Here is an 18,052-nt window from a genome sequence, read left to right as displayed (position 1 = left end):
GCAAAGGCAACTGAGAAAGTACCCAGTGCCCGCAGCCCCACCCAGAGCCACCCAACTGCTCTGCAAAAGCGCCTCTTCAGCAGTGCCCTACTTTGCCCTAAGTACTAGGAGCACTGTGAACCCAGAGTCTAGCTTCCACCCTGCTCTGTCCAGTTTCCACCTAAACATCTCACGGGTGCTTGGGTTTGGAAACCTGTTCTAAACCACTCGCCAGTTCCTGTGGTGTAAATACGTCCACTAGGGCCGCTCCAGGCTCCGAGTACAAAGCCAACAAGCCCCCCTAATACCTGCGGATTTAGGGGTCAGGGCTCAACATGCACAGGCACTGTGGGCCCAGGGCTGTGTCTCCAACACTGGTCCTCTTCCATCATACCTTATTTACTCTTGTCTCATAAATACTGAAGAGTTAAAAACATTTTTGGCAAGAGACCCAGACAGGCTGGCTCTGAGAAGGCAAAGGGAGGTTGAAGTAGATGTGGGTCTCGCTCTCTTTTTCTCATTAGGAGGAGGGCTAACTGCAGGGTAGGGTGGGAACCGTACAGCTGTCTACTGTGAGCCCCGCCCCCCCCAAATACAGGCTGTGCCCAGCACCCAATGCCACCAGATGGTTATCTCCCAAAGAGGGGCAGTGATTTATTTTCCTTAAACTTTTCTTGACCAGAAAATGGCCCACCTCATAAAGTCAGACTAATCTTTATTACAGATCAGGGTTGCTTTTGCCCAGTAATTTTTTATTATGGCTGAATATTGATGATCTTTAAAGAAATAAAACGGATTCCACTTCATCTGCTGGGTGAGTTACTTTTCTCATTCCTGCTACAAAACGTCTAACAAGAAGCAACTCAATGAAGGATTTTTTAAGGGGGGCTCACGGTCTCAGGGTCTGTCATGGTCGGGAGGGAGCTATGGCGGGGGTGGGGGTGGGGGTTAAGGCCATTACTGTTACATCCGAGGACAGAGAGATGAATGCTGGTTCTCAGCTCCCTTTCTCCCTTTTCTTAAGTCTGGGGCCCCAGCCCAGGGGAATGTGTACCCACACTCAGGGTCCATCTTCCCCTTCAGCTCAACTTCCCTGGAAACACCCTGACAGAGAGGTCTTGTTGATTCCAAATCCAATCCAGGTGACAATGGAGATGACCTACCTGCCCTGTCAGATGATTTTGTGATGTTTGCTTGATCTTTAACAACAAGAAGAAATGAAGGTAGCTTTTCAGCCTGGCTGGAAGCCCTCAGGCGGTGGCCTTCCCACCATTCAAAGAATGTTCACTTTGGTGAAGTTAGGGCCACAGACTCCAAGCACACACTCTGTCAGAATTCCCCAGAACAAAGAGAAACCAGAGCAAATGGAAAACCCAGGACAGATCATCAGGAAGAGAGATGGCTCAATAAACCTTATAGAAACTCAGCAACGACTTGGTAAGGCCAGGAAAGCGATCTTTAATGGGACGCATCAAGTAACTAAACATGAGCATCCAGCTCAACCTGGAAACCCTCCCTCACTCACATCTCACCCCCTCACTGGTGCCAGATGAGAAACAGCTGCAAAGAGAAAGCCAAAAGAAAAAGGGGAAAATGTTCATTCTCTGTCCGGGATTGCCAGAGAGATGATGTGCTTGATTTTTATCTTGATGGCTAAGTGAACCGGGCTAACTCCCAATCTGTTCACTTAACCTGGGGCTCAGAGGTTGGGTGGTGAGGGCTGAGGAGTGGGAGAGGAGATTGACTCCAGAGCTAATTGCGGGACTTCCTCTCAAGCAGGCTCACCTCACACTCCTAACTCGCAGCCTGTTCAGGTCACTCTGCAATTTGCTAGACATGTCGACTATTATCTTCAGCTTAACACACAAAGCCAGAGCCAGAGCCCAAACAGCGAGGTTGTGCCAAGGTCCAATCACCGTCAGGGTTCTGACTGCAGGTCAGCAAGCGGCACAGTTCAGCTCGGTTGCTTGGTAATCAGTCACATCTAGAGTAACAAGAAGACTCCCGGAGACAGCCCATAAAGCCATCTAAATGTGACTGCTCGGGAAGGTTAGCGGAGGAGGAGTGATTACAGCCACAGACTTGACACACATAATTAGGTTAGGAAAGCTCTCTGAGTGAAACCGAAGACAGAATCTTATAGAAACAGATGCTCAGCCAGCTGATGCCCTTGGTTAAGTGCCACATGGCCACTCTGCGAGGTGCTGGAGGCTGCAGCATCCTGGAACGCACACTCTGCGGGATCCTGGCCCAGGGCTCTCTAGTTTGGAAGAGAGAGGTGGTGCTGTAACCCAGCCAGCTATGGCCCGAGAGGTTCAGCCTACCTGCCGCCTGCTCCTCTCAACATCATGGCACCCTGGAACTTAACACCAGGCAGAGTTGGCCTGGGATGTTCCACAGAGGTACCTGGCAAGGCCAGGGCAGACTGAAAACCGGGGGGAAAACCTATGAGAGCAATGGGGATATACTGGACAATCTCAACCAAATGAACCACTTCCTACTCTCAAGGAGAGGAAACGAAGGTCTCAGGAGATGACCGAGGCAAGGTGTGGGCAGCCGCTGGTCCAGTCTCAGGAGAGGGAGCAGAAATAGTGACTCCCTGCAATGGGAAGAGAGACTGAGACAGACAGGCATAGAAGGCTGATGCACCCACCACAAGAGGCTTCCACTGGAGTCATGCGGTGGGGGTCGGGAAGAAACCCCATCTCCCACCAAGGAATACCCAGCTGCTCACTAGGACAGCTTGACACAAGCCCCGATTTGCACACCTCCCTGCTTCCTTGAGGAAAACAGGGTCTCTTCCTACCCTAGTCTCTTTTTCTCCTCAGCCTAAGAATTCCCAGGTAATAGTTTATGGTACAGGGCATGGAGCATCCCCCCCCCCTTCTCACAGACTTCCTCCTTCTTTCATTCTATGTTTCTCCCTACTAACCATCCCTCTCAGTCAATATGGCTTCCTGTAAAGCCCAAATTCCCTCACCTGCCCAAAAGTGCCTGCACTACCAGTGACCCTGAGGTGAGCGAAGGGAGAGGAGTACGTCTAGACATGTCTGAGGATAAGGGAGCACCCCTTCGGGGTCCTGTAGTGGATGACTACTGGAGGAGTCACTCAAGTGAGCCGAGATGCTGGAAACCATGTCGGGCAAGGTCATGAGACCTGAGTTATCTTGGCTGTGACTAGAAAGCAGCTCCTGACAGAAACTGAGTACTTTAAAGCTCATACCAGCATGGCTTAAGAGAAAGAGAGCTAGGCACGACAAAGATGGACCACTGAGATGGGTATAGGGTTCTCTAGGATGTCCAGATGCTCCAGATGTTGCATGTGGACTTTGACAAGGGCTCATCAGTATGTCTAGACAACAAATGGCAAAGGCATATGGAAATATAGGGGTCCTGAATCCAGAGAAAGGTGTCTAGGATCCAGGGTGGACTCATAGCCCCTTTCTGGATCAAGCCTAAGGCTGAGAACCTGGATTGGTCCCCAGATCCAATGCAGTACTTGCTCCAGAACTCAACCCATTAACTGTGTACTCCAAGAGCCTTTTATTCCATGCCCTGGTGCCCAGATCCTGGGCCACCTTCATCCAACCCTCCCAGGAGATCAGAATGCTACAGTCATGACATGTCAGCCATCAGAGGGTTCTGCAGACACTGGGGTACAGCCCCTTCAAAGACGGACTGTTGTCTGGCCTCCTAATCCAGATAGGGAGCCACCACTGACACATTTCCCCACTGAGAGCATCCCCAGCCCCGACCCACCTCCAAGAGCAGACTCTTGCATCTCCACCCAGCACGGTCACACAGCCCAGAGGTGACCCACCTGCAAGGAGCTCCCTTATAAATCCCAGAACCTCTCCTAAAATCATTTTAGTCATTGTCTTTAGTGTTCTTCCTGTTAGTTTTTATTGACCCAAACAGAAACTTGACCGGATTCTTATATTCCATTAATACTAATAATAATATTGTAATAATGTTTTGTGACTTGTTGAAGAATTATGAAGATGATCATAAATACTGTGGGTCATTTTATATTATTTGTAAGTGATATAACTACATCTTATTTAATTGTAATAATTGAGCACAGTCTAAAGGCAGGATTCCTTTCTTTCTTCCTTGTTTTTTCGTGCACAGTATTGCACTTCCACACCTTCGGGTTTTCATTGACCCTCCCTCTATCCATCCATCCCCCTCTCCCTGCCTCCCTTCTACCCTGTCTCACCTTCCCTTCCGTGACCACGTTCCTATTTTCTTCCTCCCTGCCACTCCTTCAAGCCTCTTTTGCTCCCCTCTCACCGGCCCCTTTCTAGTTTTCTAGCATCTACACACTTCTATCCACACACACAGATACACATATTTAAAAATTAGACGCTAAGATCCGCATGTGAAGAGAGGACACGTGGTATTCGTCTTTCTGAGCTTAGGTTACCTCACTTAATGTAATATTGATGATACTTTCCAGATCCACCCATTTTCCCTGCAAATTGAATAATTTCATTTTTCTTTATGACTGAGTAAAATTCCATTGAGAATGCAGACCACATTTTCATTATTCATTTGTCTGTTGATGGACAGCCAGGCTGATGCCATTTCCTCACTCATGGAAAGGGCAGCGATAAATATGGATGAGCCAGTATCCCTACAGTAGGATGTAGAGTCTCCTGTGGGCACATGCTCAGGAGTATGCCCAGCTCGGTCATATGGTAGTTCTGGCTTCAGTTTTTCAAAGAATCTCCACATTGACTTCCAAAGGGCTGGGCCAATGCCCACGCCCACCGACAGTGGATGGGTTCCTCTTTTTTCTCATCCTCTCCAGCATTTTGTTGTTTGTTTTCTTGATGTCAGCCATCCCGACAGGGGTGAGTCGGGATTGCAGACTGGTGTCAATTTGCATTTCCCTGATGGCTAAGGAGGTTGAATGGGTTTAAAAATATATTTATCATGTCTTCTTTTGAGAACTCTGGTTGGTTTCTTAGCCCGTCTTAATTTGTTTACATTTATGTAAGCTATTTTCGGTGTATGAGTGTTTTGCTTGCATGTATGCACATGTACTGCATGTGTGCCTGGTGCCTATAGAAGTCAGAAGAAGGTATCGAAACCCTAGTACTGGAGTTACGGATTGTTTTGAGTCGCCGTGTGGATGCTGGGAACTGATCCCTGTCATCTGCAAAAACAGCACGTGCTCTTCACTGCTGAACCATCGCTCCAGCCCTTCTTAGCATGTTATTTGAGTCAGTTGTTTTCTTGTTTAATGTTTTGAGTCTCTTCTGTATTCTGGCTGCTAATCCCCTGTTAAATGTATAGATGGTAAAGACTTTTCTCCTGTTCTGTGACTGTCTCCTCACTCACTTAACTGTTTCCTTCACTATACCCAAGTTTTAATTTCATGATGTCCCACTTATCAACTATTGGCCATATTTCCTGAGTGGCTGGAGTCCTCTTTAGAAATTCCTTACCTGTGCCTATATTTTAAAGAAGTGTTTTTCTATTTTTTTTTTTCTAGCAATTTCGGAGTGTCAGGTCTTATGTGAAGGTCTTTAATTCACTCGGGATTGGTTTCTGTGTGAGATGAGAGAACAGTGCTAAGAGTTTTCTGGTGGGACTTTTAAGGTCTCTGACATGTAAGAGCCTTGGCATCCACATAAGGGATTCTTTGACTCCTTCCTGTTTGTGTCTCTTTTCTTTCCTTCTCTTGTCTTTTGTTCTAGCTAAGACTTCTAGTACTATTTTGAAGGGTGGAGAAAGTCAACACCTTTTCTTATGACTGATTTAATGGCAATGCTCCGGCCCCCCCGCCCCCCGCTTAATAGAATGTTGGATATAGATTTGTCGTGCATATCCTTATTATGTGAGCTCTGTTCCTTCTATTCTGAGTTCTTTCAGGGTTTTTAATTGAGAAAAGGTGTTGGATTTTTATCAAAAGCTTTTTCTGCATCTATGGAAATGACCATGTCTCCTCTGTTCCAGATCTGCCCATCCTCATGCCTTCTCCAGGACAGCAGACTATATCTCCTCAACCTGTTACCCAACATTAACCATTTCTCCCTTATGTTGCTTCTGGTCCATGATTAGCTCACAGTGATAAAAGAAGTGACTGATACAGCCACAGTGAACTGCTCAAACCTGAGGTGAAAGGAACAAACCATCAGAGACATTTCTGTCCCACCCCATCCTGTGGCCAAACAGCTCAGGCTTATTACTAACTAGCTCTTACTACTTAAATTAACCCATTCTACTAATCCACATATTGTCACATGGCCATGGCATTACTGGTCAGCTGGTATCTTGCTCCTTTGGTGGCTGGATGGCTTCTCTAAGACTCGGTCCATCTGTATCTCTGCTGGGATTTCCCACCTGGCTCTATCCTGACTTACCATAGGTCAAAAAAGCTTTATTTATCAACCAATGGGAGCAGCACATATTCACAACATACAGAAAGACATCTCACAACAACAGTGAGAGCCTCCCTCAGACCTAAGTACTTAGGTATAAACCTAACAAAATATAAGATCTAAATTCAGAAAGCCATAGCACACTGATAGAAAAAAATCAAAAAAATTCTAAGTAATTATAGGAACGTTCTGTATCTGTGAACATGAAGACTCAGTATGATAAGGTTTTGATTCTTCCCACTTGATAATATATTACTTTTAATATTTCTTTTATTTTTTTCTTTAGTGTATGCATGTAAATACGGATGGGCAGGCACCACCCAGGACAGAAGAAGTTGCTAGATCCCCTGAAGCTATGAGTTGTATGAGGAGGATGCTGGGAACTGAACTCGGGTCCTCTTCAGGAGAAGTAAGCACTATCAACAGCTGGGCCATCTCTCCAGCCTCTTGACAGTAAGTTTTACACTATCAAAACACTAGGGGCTTTTCTTAGTGATAAAATTGTTGTAAAAATCATATAGAAAGACCAATGAATTACTACCAAAATGACTAGAAAAAAGAAGAAATTTCAAGGATTCACACCGGCTGCTTCCAAGAGTTGCTGTAAGGCAGCCATCATCAAGACAGGGTACTGTGGGAGATGACTGACTTGGCAAAGTGTGCACAAGGAAGTAATGACCTTGGTATAAATGAAGCAGCCTGGCTCTGGCCTCGTCTGGATAGCAGCACCCTCTGGGTGCTGCAGCATTGAGCTCCCAGCAGCATTGAGCTCCCAGGCATCACCGAGGCATGCTGGTCAGGGGACATTTCATTCACCTGACCTCCCCCTGTGAATTTACAAATACTTAGAAGCCCCCCAAGAACCTGATGACCAAGCTGTGTCTTATTCTGGCACACTCAGCGTTTACCAAATGGCAGTTTCATGATGTAGACTTCGCTAGATGTGAGACCTTGAACATATGGCCGGCCTCCATTTCCAAATTCAGTACCCAATGGAGGACCTAGCAAACTGTAGCCTCGACCAAGTGCACCCACCAACTGTCTGTACGTGAAGTTTGCTGGAACACAGAGAGAGTCATCCGTGTGTCACAGCATCCTGTGGCTCCACACCTACAGTATTTACTGTCTGGGCTTAAACCGCAGACCTTTCCCACCCCTAAGAGGCACCTCAAGGTTTATTTTGTCTGAATATCAATGCAGAGTCTATTAAAGCTGTTATTTAATAGAAATTTCCAAGCAAGTAGATGCGGATGGATGGGGCAGCCAGAAGTCTGCATGCTTCAGGATAAGCAAATAGGTGGTCAAGCACAGGAACAGCCAACCAAGAAATGTGGAATGAAGCAGAGAAAGCAGAGGAGTGGGTTCATTTGTGGCATCAAACCACAATGCATGCTTTGTTCCGAGATCTGACGACCCGGCCCTTTCAGAAGTTGCTTCAAGTATTTGAAGGCGGCACCCTCTGGATAAAATAATATTTGGAGAACAGATACCTCAGAAGAATTATGAGCACAGGTTACATTACTCACATTATCTGCCATTATGAATACATATAAAACTTGTCAAGAAGTCGGTAATAAAAGTGTACATTACTTTGGAGCTCGGCCCCAGCCCAGCCCTCTCAGGGTTCCCTTGGAAGGAGCCTACCCCTCTGCAGGAAGAGTGTGGTTGACTCATGTGTCATCCTGATGGGTGGGTGGAGGGGAGAACATGGGGAACCACCATCAATCCATTCACGGTGCAACTATTTCTCCTGGATGTTTCTCTGCCATGCTAGTCTGTCCCTAAACCCTCCATTCAAATTTGTTCTGTCCTGCTCTTCTTCTGAGAATACAGACCAGGCTCTCGCCTGGAAGCCCTGTGGGTTTCCATACAAAGTCAAATTAGAAAGCTGAGAGATGGCTCAGTCTTTGGATTGCCTCAACCTGAGTTCAAAGCCCGGAACCCATGTGAACAAAAGTCAAGTGTGATGGCACACATCCGTAATACAACACTGAGTAGGAAGAGACAGGTGGGTCCCTGGGGCTCATTGGCCAGTCAGCCTAGTCTACTCGGCAAGTGTCAGAGAGTGAGAAACCCTAACTCAAAAACAAAATAGGTGGATGGCTGTCCTAGTTAGGGTTTTATTGCTGTGAAGAGACACCATGGCCATTCATGGCAACTCTTATAAACAAAAACAGTTAATTGGGGCTGGCTTACAGTTCAGAGGTTTAGTCCATTATCATGGTGGGGAAGCCTGGTGGCGTGCAGACAGACATGGTGTTAGAGAGGTAGTTCAGAGTCCTACATCCAAATCCATAGGCAACAGGAAGACAATGTCACACTGGGCCTGGCTTGAGCATCTGAGACCTCAAAGCCTGTTCCCAGTGATACACTTCCTCTAACAAAGCTACACCTAATCCAGCAAGTCCACACCTCTTAATAGTGCCACTCCCTGTGAGTCTGTGGGGGCCATTTTCTTTCAAACCACACAATGGCCCTTGAAGAATATCATCTGAGGTTGTCCTCCATACATACTCAAATATGTGCACTTGTACAGATACACACATACACACACAGAGGAGAGAGAGAGAGAGAGAGAGAGAGAGAGAGAGAGAGAGAGAGAGAGAGATCTGGAGCCAAAGAAAGACCATCTTAACACAGCCAGGCACTCTGATAACAAGTAACATGAGCCACAAACATCAAATATGGATGAAGTTCGAGCTTTCTCCAAGATGGAGGGGAAACTCAGTCAACAAACCACAAAATATGAATGTGAGCAAAATGCTCTAGGCATAAGGAGAGAGTGAGGAACAGAACTCGAGAGGGGGTCTGGGGAGGAGAGAGGGAGTGTATGTCAGCCTGTCTCACCCAGCAACCACCTCCAGCACCCCAAGGGAATCCAGCATGCATTGAGGGCTCTTTGCCTCAAGTGCCAATTTTGACTGTCGATCCCAGAACCCTGCTGTCATCCAGTGTGGTCCAGTGAATTCCATCAGCTTTAGGGCTGTAACAATAACATTTTTAGAACATTACAAGATGAGAATATAATTGCTTTAATTAGTAATTAAATGACATCATGGCTGGGGAGATTTTATTTTGAGAATGAAACTTCCCATGATTCACAGTGAAATTATTATTTTAGGTCTTGTGGTGTCCCCCTGATGGCTTATAGCTCCAAAGTCTCCAAAAGGATGTTCTATATTTGACACACGAGGACACATTCTTGCAAAGTAGTGCTTAGCTTCCAATTACATGTCACTTGAACTCTGAGTTTGAAGTCAAGATGGCCCTTCTCTATAATCGGGAATAGGCTTCTGTCTGTCTTCTTTAATTATTTTCTCTGTGGTTACTATTTTGCAAGAGCAATGTGCCCAACCGGTATCTCATCTGACTCTACATCAGGGCACATGGCTGGAGCATCCCACTGTGATGGATGGAAAAAGAGGTAAAGAGAATGTGTCTGAACTTTGGAGTTGGGGAAATAAGATAAATTTGGAGTTCCATTGCAGCGTGCATGGATGGCGGCATAGGGATGCCAATGTTGACTCATCTTGAACGACCTTCCCTGAAATGTCACCATAAAATGTAGACAAAGCTCCAGGATTCCTTCCACAAAAGGTCATAATGAAATTGGCCAAAAGTTTTTCTTTAAAAAAAAATAAGGTAGTTGTAGATCTACCACCCTTGACGTCATGACTTGCCTCTTTATAATTTTTTTAGAAATTTTTGTGTTACATGGTTCTGCCTTTCTACCAAAAGTTAAATCCAAAGAAGATACCTTTCACAGGCATGTCAGCTTTGTAGGTTAAGAGATAAACCATGACAAATGCATAATCCGAGCATCTCTGGAAATTAATATTCTGTTATAGACACATTCAAGGTCACTGTGAAAATTCACCCAGGATAAATTTAGAATTATTACTCTCAGGAATGCTAACAATATGTTGTCAGCAGTGTTAGAGTGCTGAAGGCCATCCTGTGAGAAAGGAGCCACTGTCCTCAGTCACATCCCAGAATTCACTTCTGCACACATGAGACAGGAGCATGGGAAAGCCACAAGGATGCTCTGCCAGAACTCACAGATGGCTCACATCATCTTGATAAATCCATCTTCACAGATGGGAGTTTGTGGGGGAAACGTGAAGTCTCGGTGCAGGAGGTAATAGAAGTATGCACTGCAGACCTGTGATCAGGTGGGGGTAAGGGCTGAGGCTGGGTGAGTCAGAGCAGCCTGGGTTTGAGAGTTCAGACAGAGAGAATGGCAAAGCAAATAATGAAATGATGGGTACCTTAAATCTACTGGTGTGGCGTCCAGTGCAGGAGCCAAACGAGGGGCCCTGTTGATGTGTAAGATGATGTGTTGATACTCAGACACTTGTGAAGATAGTAATGGGAGCGGGGATTGGAGTGGGGCGTGTCAACGGACAGCCCTCCCACAGTGTGGGTTGACATAGCAGAACCCTGGCTTAACTCCAGGGTCTGGGTAGAAGTGATGCGGGTGAGCAAGGAGACGGTTGATGATGAGTGGGTCTGTGCTCTTGTCTAAGCATCTCTACTCTCCACATATTCTCTACCCTCCTCTAAGAGCCCAGGCTCTGTGTTTATAGCTTCCTCGTTAGGTGTGTGCGTGTGCGTGTGTGCGTGTATGTGTGTGTTGGCAACACAACTTGGATTGCATTTAACATTAGAAAGCATGATGCTTTGGAAGGATACAAGTCTTCCCAAAGATGTATGCATGGGGTGGCCTCCACAAGATGGTAGGGAATACTGTAGGAACTCCTTGTACAGGTGGACTCATTATGACAACCTCTACCCTTCATGAGCACACACCATCTGTATCTCCTTCTGTGTCTCTTATCAGGACATTGGACATTGGAGATCTTAACTTACTTGTGCCTGAGAAGACCCTTTGTCCAGATAATGCAATGAGCGATGCAGTGCACACCAGATCCCAGATGTCAGACTAGGATGACCCACCTCACAGACTCAATGTTATGAAATGTTGGCTCTACCAGCTGGTTCAGACAAGTGCAGAGTATATGGGTCCAGGGCTGAGTCTGGGGTTTGTGAAGGAAAAGAAAGTGTAGCTCCAGGGCCAAGTGAGTCTCTCATGCTTTGTCAGGAGACTGAGTGACTAGAAGTCTGTCTCTCTAAGAACCAGGAAATATAGTCATGGCCAAGGGCCCATCACGGTGCTGGAAAGCTGTGCTTCACACAGGACCACAGTCAAAGGTCCCATCCCTCCTGACCCATCAACAGCCCCTTCCTCTGGGATTCCCCCTCACCACCAAATCAGGGCCTAGAAGGTGACTGAGATGCTGAGTTCTGGGCCCGTTACCTCCTGGGCTGCAATATTGGAAGATGCGAACCTCAGAAGAAACAAGGTATGAAGCCTGTGGAAGTATTAGGGAAGAAAAGAGCTCCACAATGCTCAGGGCTTTAAGTCACTGTTTTGAACAAGATCAGCCTGGTGTTTAGCAGGCTAGAGTACATGTCTGGGTCAAGCTGAGGCTTCCTGGAAAGGGTGTGATTTAGATAAACCGAGAGTCAGGTTATGAAACCAGTGGATCCTCCTGACTCAGCACTCAGAGACAGGAGCAGCAAGCTGACCTTCCACCCCTTCAGACTGCCTTCTTTTAAATCCAACCCACTCAGTACATCCCACTGCTACCTCTGGTTATTTCCCCTTCTCTGAAACCTTTCCAGTCTAAACGGATCTTCAGAAAGCAGGGGCCAGCCTAGGAATGTGAAAACCACTCTCCCTAGGATAAAGCTGGGGGCCCATATCTAGGCTGTGCCAACAGAGGGGTACAAGTCATTTCAGTGACTCAGAATGTACATGACTCCAGCACTGAGTCAGCCACTTCAGGCTGCTCTCCTGGACCTCTGGGGTGATCTGGAAACCACTGAAGGGCCTCTCCTTTGGAAAGAGCCTGTGTGACATCAACAACTGGGGCATGATTTTCTAACAGATGTGTGCACCCTCATCACCTACGGACTTATAAAAGCTATTGCATCCCAGCCCGCCCCGACCTACTGAGCCAGAGCCGCCACATGTGCTGTGTGCTGGAGTTTGTTGCTCTGTTTCTATGTGACACAGTGATTCAGCTTCTGACCCGTTACTGCGAGCCATTGACAACATTGATGTTGCGTAACCAAGAAGAACACAGAGGCCCTGAGAGGTCGGATACCAAGTAAGCTTTTGTCCCTACATGGGCCTAATTTTCCCTTTTTAATTCCATTTACCATACAAGCCCATTCTTCTGGTTTCTTTTGTCTTCCATGACATTGAACAGAGTCCAGGCTGGCTGTCTTGCTGAAGGTCAACATTCTGGTTGCTCCAGAGTATTTCCTCTCTACTCATATTTTTGGGGAGACACCTTAGAGCTCCTAGTTATTCTCTGGGAGGAACAATTTGCCCCAACCCCAAAAATGCATTCCAGCCAGTTCCTGTGTGCTCTACATTTCTAATGATCCCCAAGGGTTCCTCTACACACTGCTATTTCATGAATCTCACAGCCAATGTTAATCATCAACCTCTTCTCAAAGAATCAATTAAACTCCACATCCACAGTGTCCATGGTGGGAAAGCTGGACTGCAAATTCATGCCAGTCTTGTTCCAAAGGCTATATTCTGATGTCCCCATGCTAACAGGCTGGCTGCTGGAGTCAATCACCCACAAAGGAAGCAATACCTCCAGTCCTGGGTGTTGTACTTGAAAATGTCTTGGGAACACACAGGGAGAACCAGACTTACAATGCCTAGCAAGTTTGAATCCCCACACCTGCAGCTGGAGGTCATGCCCAGCTCCATCCTGCCAGAGGGCCCTGAGTAGAACTGCCCTCCTGGCCCAGGGGAGAGCGGCTTCCAGCCTCTCTGGGAAGAATCCCTCCTGTGACTGTGAGGTTGCCCCTGCTCTGCAGGATGCAAGACTTTCAACAACATGGGAGCTGTGTGAAGCTTACCGGGAACGCTTGCAAACACAAAACCTAACCTGCTCTTGGATGTGAGCTAGCGTGTTTCTTCCACGCTGCTCACTTCTGCTAAACGGCATCCAGCTATTCTACCCAGGTGACTCCCACTGGGGCCAGAGCCCTGCAGTCTTCAGCTCTCCATGCTCATTCTCCAGCTGACCACCAGAAGCCAGACCACCTGCCCTGGATGCTACGTGATTTCTCCCTCTGAGACTCCAAACGCACCTGCGCACGGGTCCCCTGCTACAGCGTTCTCAACATGAGCTCTTCCTACAAAATGTGTTGGCCTCATCACCAAAATGTGGATTCCAAAATCAGGTTTGCATTCTCAAGCGTCCCCTGTAAACTTTGCATGAAGTCCCATATTGACCCAAGTCTTACATTCCATAGAGCATGGAGGGACAACTTCACCATCATGAGACAACTCAGTGGGTCAGAGCCCTTCCATGGTGTTGATGCTGGTCTGGTCAGTAAACAAGTGTCGTTGATAATGGAATGCCCTGTGAGAACAGAATTAGGAACAAATGGAAAAAGTCCACTTCGGAATGACTACAGCCTAGCACTGTGGTTTCCCTTTGCATTGGAGGACGTTTTTCAGAGTTGGTTTTCATCCACAACTTCTCTCTGGAGAGGGGCTAGGAATATGTTCCGGTCTTAACAAGGAGACGTCTTCTCAAGGACACCCTTGTGTTTCAAATCTGGGACTTGGCCTGCACAGAAGAGAAGGGATTTTCCACTGGGGACTTCTGGAGAACACTTGGATGCTGGGAGTCTGTTCTCACTCCCCGAATTCTGTCTCTCCCAATCATGCTGCCCTGGATTCATTAGCATGTTTACGGTGGTTTCTGTGTGCCAGGTGGTGCCCAGAGTGCCAGAGACATTCACTCCAGGATGCTGTTTGCACTAGATACCGTTGTATACAGGAGCCCAGCTGTACTAGAGAACTCTGTGACATTGGGCTGACTTGTATAACTCAGAGTCGACAAGAAGTAAAATGTGTTTTAAATTGCATGCTGTCCTCTGCCAAAGCACGATCTCTCCGTGTCCCGTAATGCTCTAATTAGAAGGTAACCGGGCTGGAGAGGGGTGAGAAGGGACTCCTAGAGGATTTCTCTGTTAGATGGTGAGAATGTTCTGGAATTAGAGTGGTGACATTTGCACAACTTTGTGAGTACAGATAATGACTATACACTTGGAACAGGTAAACCTTATAATTGTGAGTTGTGTGGATTTATTTATTTTTTTTTAGGTTCAAGAAAGCAACAATTCTCTCTCTCTCTCTCTCTCTCTCTCTCTCTCTCTCTCTCTCTCTCTCCTCTTGCTTCAGTTAGAAAAGTCTGCCCTCCACCATTGTCTGTGGCTGTTCCCCTTTGCTGGACTCAGACAGAGCAGGAAGGGATGGAACCATTAGAGACAGAGACAAGACCTTCAATAGTATCATAAGTGTGTCCTGAGTGGAGTTCACCGAGGCCTTAATTGGGCAGCATTCCTGGGTAGCGGCTACCAATGCTGGGCCTGAATGTCTTGTCTAGAGCTGGGATGAGAGCACGGGACAGGACCAGGGACAGCAGGAGGTCAAAAATGGTCTTTTCATAGGGCACATTGGAATAGGGTCTTGAGGGATGATTACAAGTTCACCCAGAAACCAGGTGGGCTGGTGCAGAGGATGTGTGTGGAGCTGAGCTCAAGAACAATGGTGTTGAGTGTGCAGAGCAGAGACATTCAAGGTCGGTAGAGGCAGAGGTTGGGAAGGAGGAACCGGTGTCTTTCAATCTGTTCTTTATCTATGGTCTCTACAAGCTTCAACTCTGTCAAAGGGCGTTCATTCCCCAGGTGCCTCGTGGGTTAGTCATGACAGTCAGGCAGACAGAGACAGGGAAATACACACAGAAAGGAAGAAAAGCAGGAAGAAGACAGTGGCAGAGAATAGCAGACAGACAAACAGACAGAAGCTGCAGATTTCTTACACATCCCTAGTGGAAAGCAAACCTCCATTCTGTTTCAACCCTGTTAGAATGGGAGTGTTTGGGTAGTTCCTGGCCGTCCACAGAGCACAGAGCACCCATCCACACTGCTACCCACAACAACAGGCTGCCCACCCACCCACCGGGTCTGCAGCACCAGCGCTGGGACCAAAGGTACAGCTTTCACCCAAGCTTGCCGACTTCCCCTGACCAAGAGAGGATGTTTCTCCCGCTGATTAAGGAAGGCATGTTGGTGTGGGCTCCCCCGGGCTCTGAGGCAGCCCTAATGCAGGAGGACCGATCATAAATCTCATTTAGTTCAAATCACCCCACAGCTCCCGCAGAATATGTCAGCTGTCACAGGCACCAGGAGCTTCGCCTCACCGCCCCTGGGAAGTCAGGCTGCATCGGCAAAGAGAAGGCACACGCACCAACCTCCAGACACACTACAGAAGTGTGGAAGAGACACGGAGGTCTCCAGATCACTGGCCCAAGACTGAAGGAATTACAAGAGAAAGTGTGACGAGAACGGAGCAGATAAATCATAGCCTGCCTGTCATCTGCTTAGAGAGAGAGAAAAGTGGAAGAGAAGAAGAAAATACGGGAAGTTAATTAACCTGCCATATTTTTAATCATTCCCCCACATTTCAGGGCAGGAAGACAATGGCAGAGAAACAAAGAAAGATGAACCTGGAGTGTGGGGAACACTCAGAAGCCCTCCCTCCAGTCCCCATCCTGCGGAGGGGACACAATACTGAAGAGAAGTTACAAGGCGTACTGGAAGACTCCTTGCTCACCAGCCGGGGCTATTGTCAGAGTGGGTTCTGGGACCCCAGCTTGCTGCCCCAGGAAAGTGCTTCCCTATGAGAGAGCAGTCATGCTCCTCCTGACCTCCACTTTCCCTGAGGACATTGCTTCCTTCCAAAGCATGTCAAGGCTTGTGCCCATTCAGATCAGAGTATGGGCATCAGACTACAGATGTCAGCCTCTCACATGCAGTTAGTAGGTGCTAAGACATGGGTGTGGCTGATGCGGCCACACTTCTGTAGATGAAGTGAACTGTCCCTCCGTCACTGCTTCCTGGGACTCCAACCCTCACTGTCTCCAGGGTGGGTGCCCAGGGTACCTTTTCCAGACCTTTCAACAACACCTCCTGCCATGTGCACATCCAGATAGGCATCCTTATCTCTTATGGGATGGAGTATGGGAGGCAGGGAGAGTGCCAGGCACCACAGAAAGACGTGTAGACGCATGCCAGGCAGATGGGGTCTGGAGTGTGACTTCCAGAATGGGGTCTGCTGCGGCGGCGAAGCCTCCTTCCTGTAAACCAGCCCATGAGGGATCCAACTCACAGGTTGCTAGGATTGAATAAGATAATGTGACTGACAAGCCAAGTGTGGTGTCGGATGCCCAGTGGGTGTTCATTATCCCCTGCTTTTCTGCAGAAATGATTAAGCTGACAGGGTCTGTTGTTTTCAACCCTTTCCAAAAAACCAACCCATGACTATCTTTCTTCCACACACAGAGGGGCCTCGTGTTTTATCTTCCTCCTAAGCCACACAGAAACAGCCCACCACAAAATGCTCACCCCGGGCCTTTCCCACGGACCCCGAGTGCCAAGAAGGGTAGAGAGATGCATGTTACAGCAAACATCCATTTTCTGCTGGTGGAAAACAAAAGGTGAAATGCTAAGCTCTGATCTGAGGTGAAGGACAGCGTCAGTGTGTGTGTGTGTGTGTGTGTGTGTGTGTGTGTGTGTGTGTGTGTGTGTGTGTGAAGAATCAGGAGAGGAGATGAATCTGAAAAGAAAACTAAAGGGAGGGGTAGAAGGAGACGGTGAGGCTCAACCTCCCCCTCCCCTCTGCTCTACAGCCCCTCTTGTAAAAGTGCAAAGTTATCCTGGGCATAGATCAGCGGTAGAGTGCTCGCCTGGCATGCTCATGCAGTAGATTCGATCTACAGCAACACACACACACACACACACACACACACACACTACATACACACACATACACACCACACACACCACACACACACACACACCACATACACACACACACACACACCACACACACACACACACCAAACCCCCCCACACACACACACCACACACACACCACACACACACACACACACCACACCACACACACACACACACACACACACACACACACACACACACACACGGATAGAAACAAACAATGAGTTCCAGTGATGAGGGCTTAAATAAGGATGTGGGCCTGTCAGAACCACGTAGGAGTAAAAGTAGAATCACACAGCAGTCATTCTCTAGAATGGGATGCTCACAGGCAGTGAGGACACGGCCCTGTCTCAGAGGTGGGTCACAGACTTTAAGCTGGGGTGAGCCTGGTCTCCTGGTGCATTGTTGAATCAGGAGAGGAGCTTGGCATAGAGTAAGGATGCCCGGGGATTCATTTCCCCCTGCACAGCTGTCATCATTGGCTACGTGCAGAGAGGCTCCTGTCACCAAATGCCACTAAGGACTAACAGCCCCCTTGCCTTTTCAGGCCCACCTACCGGTCAGAACTGAGCTTTGAGACATTAGAGCAGCCAGCAGAAGCTCGAGGCTGAGGCACGGGTGAGAGTGCTGACTCAGCAGCTGCGTGCAGGAATGGGAGTTCAAGCCCGCATGGCTGCCCCCAGAGACTCAACACTGCCCATCTCCTGAACTCACAGACTGTCAAATATTTGGTTCAGGAGAACTGGCTGAACACATCTAGGGCAGTGTCCCCAGAGAGCCTGCTC

Source organism: Peromyscus maniculatus, chromosome 13, assembly GCF_049852395.1.
Source record: "Peromyscus maniculatus bairdii isolate BWxNUB_F1_BW_parent chromosome 13, HU_Pman_BW_mat_3.1, whole genome shotgun sequence".
NCBI lineage: Eukaryota > Metazoa > Chordata > Mammalia > Rodentia > Cricetidae > Peromyscus > Peromyscus maniculatus.
The sequence above is the reverse complement of the archived record's forward strand: the minus strand, read 5'-3'. Positions refer to the sequence as shown.